The following is a 10,361-nucleotide window of genomic DNA, read 5'->3' as shown; positions in this document are numbered from 1 at the left end:
GTAGTATTTAAAGTATTTAGTTAAAGTTATTTATTTACCAAAGAGACAGCACATGTTTGAGATGTAATATGAGATCAAAGTAAATATTAATTGTGAACAGAATATTATATTATTAAGTTGTTTTATGCTTTTAATTCCAATCAAGCTGTAAGATTATAAAAAAGTGTGAAAACATTATTTGTGTGAATTTAGGATACATACTATTACCATGTCTTTGAAAGGCTTTTGTTTTCTCTTTCACCTAATATATTTACTTTTCATTAAACTCACAAAGCACAGTTTGGGAAACCTTAGGGTGTATTCGAACTCAAGTTCGTTTCCCTTAATGTTATGTTTATATCAATATGGTTCAAGAATATTTAAATCAGTGTGATAAATGAGTTAGGTCAAATGTAATCTAAAAGTAATCAAAAAATAGTCTAATCTTTTAACTTAAAATGTGTAATGCAGTGCATTACGTTACTAACTACAATTTTTGTTGTGTAATGTAGAATCAGTAATGTACTACTATTTGCCAGTGATCTACCCAGCACTGTTGGTAATTTATGTATACACCAGGGTAGTTATACTTAACTAAAACCATAAAAAAAGTAACTTAAAATTAAAAAATTTAGTTCGACTAGTATTTCTTCTTTTCATTTAGTTTAATTTGATGCTGAAATACCTAAAATTGAAATAAAAAAATAAAATAAAAAAACCTAGTTCAAAATCAAAATCCGTGATCATTACATATGTTTCCATATTTGCTGCTCCTGCAGGGATGGGTTCGATCCGTCAGGCCACAGAAAGACAACCTCTACAGGTTGTTGCCGGGTTTTTTAAGTTGGGCCACAGAAAGACAACCTCTACAGGTTGTTGCCAGCTCACACTTGAATACCAGGTGCTATTATATGTATTTGAATGTTGTTGTATTAGATAACAAAATAACAAACCAAGTGACATGCCACACACACATAATATATACATATAAATTTAAAATATCTGTTTCATATTTTAATATATTTTAATAAGTACCTTATTCCTGTAAAGCAGAGCTAAGTTACTCCTATATTATGTTTTGTTTTTTAATTTATTTTTCATTGTAACCTAACTATTTTATGGTAAAGATGAATTTCTTATTAATGTTAAAACAGTTCTGCATCTTATTATTTTTGTGGAAACCACAATGTTTTTTTTTCAGGATTCCTTGTTAAATAGAAAGTTCAAAACAACTGCTTTTATTTGAAATAATTAATTCACTGAATGTATTTATAAAATATAAATATATTTATGAATGTTTTATATAAAATATAAATATATTTATGTATATATATTATATATATATATATAATATCAAATATTATCAAAAAGGTGATTTATTTAATTAATTTTATTCAAAAAGTGAAACTTGTATATTATATTCATTCATTACACTCAGACTGATATATTTTCAATTGTTTATTTCTTTTAATTTTGATGATTATAACTGACAACTAAGTATAATCCCAAATTCAGTACCTCAGAAAATTAAAATATTGTGAAAAGGTTCAATATTGAAGACACCTGGTGCCACACTCTAATCAGCTAATTAACTCAAAACACCTGCAAAGCCTTTAAATGGTCTATCAGTCTAGTTATGTAGGATACACAATCATGGGGAAGACTGCTGACTTGAGAGTTGTCCAAAAGATGACCATTGACACCTTGCACAAGGAGGGCAAGACACAAAAGGTCATTGCAAAAGAGGCTGGCTGTTCACAGAGCTCTGTGTCCAAGCTCATTAATAGAGAGGCGAAGGGAAGGAAAAGATGTGGTAGAAAAAAAGTGTACAAGCAATAGGGATAACTGCATCCTGGAGAAGATTGTGAAACAAAACCCATTAAAAAATGTGGGGGAGATTCACAAAGAGTGGACTGCAGCTGGAGTCAGTGCTTCAAGAACCACTACTTACAGACGTATGCAAGACATGGGTTTCAGCTGTCCTTGTGTCAAGCCACTCTTGAACAACAGACAGCGTCAGAAGCGTCTCGCCTGGGCTAAAGACAAAAAGGACTGGACTGCTGCTGAGTGGTCCAAAGTTTATGTTCTCTGAGGAAAGTAAATTTTGCATTTCCTTTGGAAATCAGGGTCCCAGAGTCTGGAGGAAGAGAGGAGAGGCACACAATCCAGAGGTCCAGTGTAAAGTTTCCACAGTCAGTGATGGTTTCGCGTGCCATGTCATCTGCTGGTGTTGGTTCACTGTGTTTTCTGAGGTCCAAGGTCAACGCAGCCAGGAAGTATACCAGGAAGTTTTAGAGCACTTAATGCTTCCTGCTGCTGACCAACTTTATGGAGATGCAGATATTTCATTTTCCAACAGGAATTGGTACCTGCACACAGTGCCAAAGCTACCAGTACCTGGTTTAAGGACCATGGTATCACACTGGTCCTGTTCTTAATTGGCCAGCAAACTCAAAAACCTGACCTTAACCCCATAGAAAATCTATGGGGTATTGTGAAGAGGAAGAAGCGATATGCCAGACCCAACAATGCAGAAGAGCTGAAGGCCACTATCAGGGCAACCTGGTGCTCTCATAACACCTGAGCAGTGCCACTGACTGATCTACTCCATGCCACGCCGCATTGCTGCAGTAATTCAGGCAAAAGGTGCCCCCAACTAAGTATTGAGTGATGTACATGCTCTTGAAGAATACTTTTCATGTTAATACTTTTCAGTTTGGCCAAGATTTCTAAAAAATCCTTTCTTTTGTATTGGTCTTAAGTAATATCTAATTTTCTGAGATACTGAATTTGGGATTTTCCTTAGTTGTCAGTTAGTACTTACCTAGTTTACGGAAATAAAAGAAATAAACATTTGAAGATATATGCCAGACCCAAATGTCATGTCTGTATGTAATGAATGAATATAATATACAAGTTTCACTTTTTGAATGGAATTAGTGAAATAAATCAACTTTCTGATGATATTTTAATTATATGACCAGCACCTGTGTGTGTATATATATATATATATATATATATATATATATATATATAATATGATATATATTATTATATATATTTATACCAGTACCTGTGTGTTGTATTAGTCTATATAAATATATTTATGAATGTTATATATAAAGTTAGTCTTTTTTGATTAAAAAAAGAATAATAATCTTACTGGCCCAAATCTTTTGAATAGTAGTATAAATTATTTTTTTTGTAAATGTGCAAATTAATAACAAATTATAATTATGAAAAAATTATAATAATTCTCACATGGCTTGTATTTCCTTTTGAGTGAATGTGTTAATTGTTGTTACGGGAACAGTTACGTGCAGATACACACAGCAGTAATCACCTCAATTGACTGTGAGGGAGCTGGAGAACTCTTCTGAGTTGAGGTGCGCTCAGATTTAATATGTATTTCTTAGAGGAAGGGTGAAATGTGAGATATAGCAACAAACAAAATGATATTATTTCAAAATATGGTACATAGATACTTTTGGTTCTTCCTTAAAACAATGAAAACTTTTCTTTGTGCTCTCTGAAGCCTGCAGGTCATAAAAATGACTCAGACGATCTAAACCCACATTTCTTCTCTGTGCCAGCTTACCTTACAGTGTCAGGACAACTGCACCTGGAGGTGATGGCAGGGTAAAGAGTTTAGTCATATTAATCACACCCTTAACAACATTGAAAAGCTGATCTTAGCTCTATTTTATTATTAGGGCTGTGAATTGATTAGGAAGTTATATAACACAATTGAATAACAATATTTGCTGAGAAAATACCCCAAATGAAAGTAATTTGAAAACATTACTGTACTTTATTGTGGCAGAGGAAACCATTGAATTCATTAAAATGTAATTATAATGCTAAAAACACAGAAAATCAAGATGAACTGAAAACATTGCTTTTCCCCGCAATAGCTGTTATTTATTTAAAACCATTCAGAATAAGATTCTTGAAGCTTATAGAGTCAAATTAATAGTTTTTTAATTGTTCAATTTATCAATAATTTATAAATCAGTTCATAATTTATTAGAACAATGCTCCCAGTGTCTGTTTAAAAAGTTTTAAAATTAGAGCAGAAATACCAGAGGAAATATCCTTTATATATATTGTGTTGATCAATGGTTTGAGATCCACTACATTAGACTTTACAAAAAATATACGAATGAATCATTAGCTGAAGTTGAATGCTCAACTGTTTGTGATTGCTCAGCATCTGCTGTTGTCTGTTGTAGGGCTTTTTCAGCAGTGTACACATTCGGTCCCACATTCAGAGCGGAGAACTCTCAAAGCAGGAGACATTTGGCAGAGTTTTACACTGTAGAGGCAGAGATTGCCTTCACTGAGTCACTAGACGACCTTATGAAGGTACAAAACTCATTCCTTCCCACTCATTAATTTACATAAGCAACAGATTATGGTTTTAAGGTGGATTTGAAAGTGTGTACATATCATAATGCATCATTTACATTTTAAAGCTTGTTTCTCATTCTCCAGGTAATGGAGGACTTATTCAAGGCTGCCAAGGAGCGTGTGCTGTGCTGTTGCGCAGAGGATGTAGAGTTATTTCACAAATACATTGCACCAGGACACAGGGTATGACACACAATACTGTTGTTCTTTATCCTTTAGAATAAGGGATGTCCCGAGCCGATCAAGCCTTTTTTTTTTTAAACTGATTGGTATCAGCTTGATCCTTATTTAACCTCAGCTGTCATGTCGGTGTTGTGCAGCAGGACGTGGTATGTGCCTTTAAGTGGATTTGCCAATTGCCACTAACAGTAAACATATATACTGTTATATTTGTTTTCTACAGCATTTCTTACACTGAGGCATAGACATTCTAAAGAGCAGTTCACAGAACTTTACATTCAGTACTGAGGCAATTAAAGTGCAGCATATGTTTGTTTTAAATAGTTACTTTTCATAATGCAGTATAAGAGATACTTTAAGAAATGCACATTAAATAAAAATATGATGTTGTCCACTAACATTCAAAAGTTTGGTGTCAGTAAGAAATGACTACTTTTATCCAGCAAAGATGTGTTAAACTGATAAGATGTTATAAAATTTATTTCAAATAAGTTGTTTAAAGGTGCCATGTGTAAAAATTGAGGTAAAAATATCCAAAAATGACATACACGCATCAAAAAATGGAGAAGAAATAAGGGCGGATGATGTCCATTAAAAAAAATGTCACGTTATGCTGAAGGAGATATCAACCTTAATTAGCATTAGCATTACTAGCCACGGCACGACAGGTGTCGTAATACCAGTTTCGGCCATGGGAGGCGGTATGCGGGCAACATAACCACCAGCCAACCTGCTATACGCGAAAACTCGCACGGCTGGTGGGCGTACTGGAACCTGATGTCAGTCGTGTTGAAGGTACAGCCCACTACTTCATTTCAGTTCAGGGAAGATTTGGCTGAGCCCGCTTGGCAAGATACACCACCCCCACCACCCGTTTGAAAACGGCACTGATGGCAAATCAAATCCGATAAGAAAAGGAGCTAAACAGAGCAATGTTCACTGCTTTCCATCGCTGGAGACACTGAGGACTTGACAGAAATGAGTTCGACTCCGAACTTGCACATTTCTTTTGGATTGGTAATTAGAATGCTGTTAGTATTTCGCTAGAAGTTTTGTTTTATGTTTGCGTATTTTTTTCGGTTTATAACATAGTTATCGAAGGCTTTTCATAAATGCTAATGTTAGCGATGGCTATAAGTAGCTGCGTTTGATAATTAGCTTTAACTTCCCCACAGATCCGATCCGGGTTTTTCACCTGTTATCTAACAAAGCCCGTCTCTACCAAGCTGATGCTAAAATGTAACATACCTAAGAAGCTTGAAATGTCTTCGATGATAATGAACGAGAGAGAGAGAGAGAGAGCGCCCCGTTTGCACTCACTCACTATATTCAGAGCGGTCAAGTTTTTTGAAAGCGTGTGAAATGAGTCAACGTGTGTCTCACGGTTTGAGAGTTGGGCAGCTCTGGTTACGTTGGTTGGCCTAGCTTTGGTCAACATCAGCTGTCTGAAACCAATGATAACAGAATGCGTCTGTCAAATTAATTTAAAAATATTAATCAACTCAAAATGTAATAAACGAATTGAACATAATGTAAAGTGAAGGGGAGTAGCTTGAAGATGTCATGTTTCAAAAATCACTTGACATCACCCAAACGTTCCTCTGGAGGCAAAACGTCCCTTTAGGCTTCGGCGTATGGCTCTATTGTGACGGTAGGGGAGGAGCATAGAGACTATGCCGTTTCTCGTTTGTTTCTCTAGAGTAGACCAATTCACTTATTGAGGCATACTGCCCACATCTGGTATGGAATGTGGAGTATGACTTGGTTTTTTTGGCCAGACATTACACCTAGCTCCAGCAAAGATGTGTTAAACTGATAAGATGTTATAAAATTTATTTCAAATAAGTTGTTTAATGGGTTTATTCATCAATTAATGTTATTTTTTTCTCTCCAAATCAGCGTAGCACCATTTTGGATTTTCTTGACGCTTCATAACATTTAGTTTGAACCACTGATGGCAGATGGAGTATTCTGACGATGCTTTTCATACTTTCCTGGACCATGACAGTGTTACTTATTTGGCAGTTTATGGGACAGTCTCAAGCCTACCGGTTTTCATCCAAAATATCTTAAATTGTGTTCCGAAGACGAACGAAGCTTTTACGGGTTTGGAACTACAAGGGGGTAAGTGATTAATGACAACATTTTCATTTTGCAGTGGAGTAACCCTTTAAGAATCCTGAAACAAACATACTACAGTTTGCACAAAATATTAAGCAGCACAAAATGTTTTCAACAATGATAAAAGTAAGAAATGTTTCTCGAGCAGCAAATCAGCACATGAGAGTGATTTCTGAAGGATCATGTGACACTGAAGACTGGAGTAATGATGCTGAATATTCAGCTTTGCCATCGCAGGGATAAATTACATTTTGAAATATTTATAAATAGAAAACAGTTCTTTTTTTTAAATTGTAATAATATTTCAACATATTGCTGGTTTTACAGTATTTTTTGATCAAGTAAAAACAGCCTGGATGAGCACAGGAGAGTCACCAAGGCTGCATTAACATTAAAACATTAAAAAAAATTACTGACCCAAACTTTTTAACAGTAGTGTATATTTTAGTTTGAGAAGACCTTTTTTTATGATCTGTTTTTACTTTCTCTGACATATACTTTACATTAGTGGGGCTGTGATCTTCAGACAGAGCATGAGAAGTTCCTAGTGAAATGTGGAAATGTCCCAGTGTTTGTCATTAACTATCCCTATGAGTTAAAGCCTTTCTATGCCTGAGACAACCAGGACCAGCCCAAGCACACTGTAAGAATGAGCTCTTACTACATGTGGTCCTGCCATGAGTTCCACTTAAGGATTTTTCATAGACTTGCTAATCTGTGTGAAATATGTTTATATTATGTTTAAAGCCTAGAGTAAATGATCAAATGTGGTAAAGATGTCATGCCATGTCAGGCCTAATTCTTTTCACGTTTCCTCACATCTATGTGCTCATTGCTCATTTAGTTGTTCCTGATGATTCTTTTCGGACAGGCAGCTGCTGTAGACCTCTTGGTGCCTGGAGTCGGGAGCTTTGTGGTGGATCCCTGAGAGAGGAGAGACTAGAACTTCTGAGTCAACGACTAGCACGGTAACAATTTCGAAAAAGTGTCCCTTTTCACATTGTAATAAGTAATAAAAATAATATATGCTGCAATTACTTAAGACATGGATAAACTACTGTTCAAATGTTAGTTGTCAGGAAAGTTTTGAAAGTCTCTTATGCTCACCAAGACTGCTTTTATTCAATCAAAAATGATATAAAAACAATAAAAATGATGTAATATTGTAAAATATTATTACAATTTAAAATAACTATTTTTTTTTACATTTTAATATTGCTACAGTCTTCAGTGTCACATGATCCTTCAGAAATAATGTTCAAAACCAAAAAATAATAATTTCTTATTATCAATGTTGAAAACAGTGCTGCTTAATATTTTTGAAGAAAATGTGATACATTTTTTACAAGATTGTTTGAAGAAGTGTATTTTAGCAAATCTGAAAAGGCTACAATGTATATATTCTGTATGTTAGAATATGAATATATATATATTTTTTTCATTATCAAAATTCTGTACACAAATGTGGGACCAAAAATGGAATGTAATGCTTTCCAAACATACAGTAGATGTATTACTAAGTAGTACTCACTTGCATCTCCTGTTTTCCTTCTTTTCACAGGGCTGGATTGGAGGACACATATGCATGGTAGGTTTCTAAAAACAACTTTTGCTATTTTTTTTTCTTTCCTCTTATTTTAACTTTTGCAACTTTTAAATCAGCATGATTGCAGATTTGACATTGATTTTATACATTCAGTAAACGAGTAATAATCATGCACTAATCTCGGGACAGCAGCATTTTTGTACTAAATGACTCGGCGCTTTTGAATTAATAATTTGAGTCAATAATTCAGTGATTCATTCGTAAAGACAGCATTGGTTAATTGTTAAAAGAATCAGCCTTCTGACTGAATCTCTTGAACTAATGGTTTAAATGTTCACTAATTAACACTGTCACTTGATGCCACATATTGGCGATTTACTCTCATATTTTAAAGTATTGCATTTTTACAACTTTTCATGTTTGTATAATAAAAATTATTTAAAACACTAAGCTCATAACATTATTCATACCGTTGTAATTTTGCAATGTAAATGTAAATTCATTAATGAAATGTAAGAATTTGATATGCAAACATTTTAATTTAATTAGGAAAAAATGTGAAAAAATTGCCCTTTCTTTACTTAAAAAAACACCTTGGAAATCAATTTAATATCTCAAATATGCTGATTTCAGTAATTAAGAACTGATATAAAAGTGATAGTTTAAATTATGTAGATTTTCTCACATATCCAAGATTATCATCATTGCATTATTGTCCAACTGAATGGTTAATTTAAAACAGGCCTATAACTGGTCTAAGCCCATCCACTTTTTTATTCTAGACTTAAGGGGCATTTACACGACAATGTTTTCAACTAAAAATGGAAAACTTTTTACATTTACACAATGTTTTGAGGGCCTGAAAACAAACTTTTGAAAACGTGTTTCAAACTTCAAGTTTTTGAAAATGACACCATTATCATCTCTGTAAACTACAAAAACATGCATTTGTGAAAACAGTGAATGTCTTTTACAGTATGTGTGACACCCGTTTGAGGTCTTTGAGTCTGTACTGAGCTGATGATCTGAATCAGGTGTGTTTGATTAGGTAAACATACAAAATGAGCAATATTGATGAAGCTCTAGAAACAGGGTTTTGAAACCACTGCTCTAATGTAGCAGGATGAATAATGTGGTTCACACTTTTTCTTGAAAAGTATTCATCTTTTCTGTAATAGGAGCGGATATTACTTAACAGTCCCCCCTGAGAAATACAAAACAAAACAAATAATTGTTTTGATTTTTTATTATTTATGACCAATATCATCAATCTCATTTAACATCATCAAAATAAAATCATTCTCTTAGTCTTCTGAGAGCATCTTTGATCTTGTGATTGAGTTTTTTTTTTTTTTTGTTTTTTTTTTTGTTTGTTTTTTTTTTTGTTTAATTAATGTTTTTTCTGCAAGACTAATGTCCAGTGTTTCAATCTGTTAATATAAAATGTAAAATATATAAGTTTTAGTTAGGTGCACTTTTCACACATATGGTAACTTTTTTTTTTGGACTAAACAGTAGATCTCTGTGAGTGCTCTGGCTGGAAGCTCTGTGGCCATTCAGATGAAGTAATAAATTCTTCAATTATTTACAAAAGTACATCAATTTTCACATCCTTCATCAAGCAACATCACCAGTCGTTAATATTACCGCAAGCCAAAGGCACAAAACACTACCAGGGCTTCCTCGCCCTGCAAAATGTTAAAGTGGATGGATGATTCTGCCTGGAAGACAAAAGAGCAGACGCTCTGGCTTTTGCTGCAGAAGGTAGCAGATCAAATGTCAGCATTCTGTGCAGAAATTCCTGCATTATCCATATGGTTATCTCCTATAAAGCCCATGAAGTTTTGTATTAGAATTGAATTTGTGGAGAAGGACTCACCTTCTGTCAAGCCAGGTTTGGACCAGGTGTTCATGTTGGTCCTGTAGAAGTCGAAACTATCTGGAAAGTATCCATACAGCATTGAAGGATTCCCAGTGCTGCCTCTGTTGTGTTCCACAAAGTGAAACACGTTTTTAGCGCGAGAAACACTGGGCGACCATGACGTAGAAGTTCTGCTGGTTCTGCCAGTCCAAAAGCCTAATAATGTCCATCACTGGGCTTTTATTGGCCAGGATTGTCAGGGTG

At 34.4% G+C, this 10,361-nt stretch overlaps 1 pseudogene; it reads left to right on the top strand.

The window, feature by feature from the left end:
• The first annotated feature begins 3,610 nt into the window (after positions 1-3,610).
• Positions 3,611-8,420, top strand: LOC122147850 (annotated as a pseudogene).
• The last annotated feature ends 1,941 nt before the right edge of the window (positions 8,421-10,361 follow it).

This window comes from Cyprinus carpio, chromosome A15 (assembly GCF_018340385.1).
Source record: "Cyprinus carpio isolate SPL01 chromosome A15, ASM1834038v1, whole genome shotgun sequence".
Lineage (NCBI taxonomy): Eukaryota > Metazoa > Chordata > Actinopteri > Cypriniformes > Cyprinidae > Cyprinus > Cyprinus carpio.
Note: the sequence above shows the minus strand (reverse complement) of the source record. Positions and strands in the feature narration are given on the sequence as shown.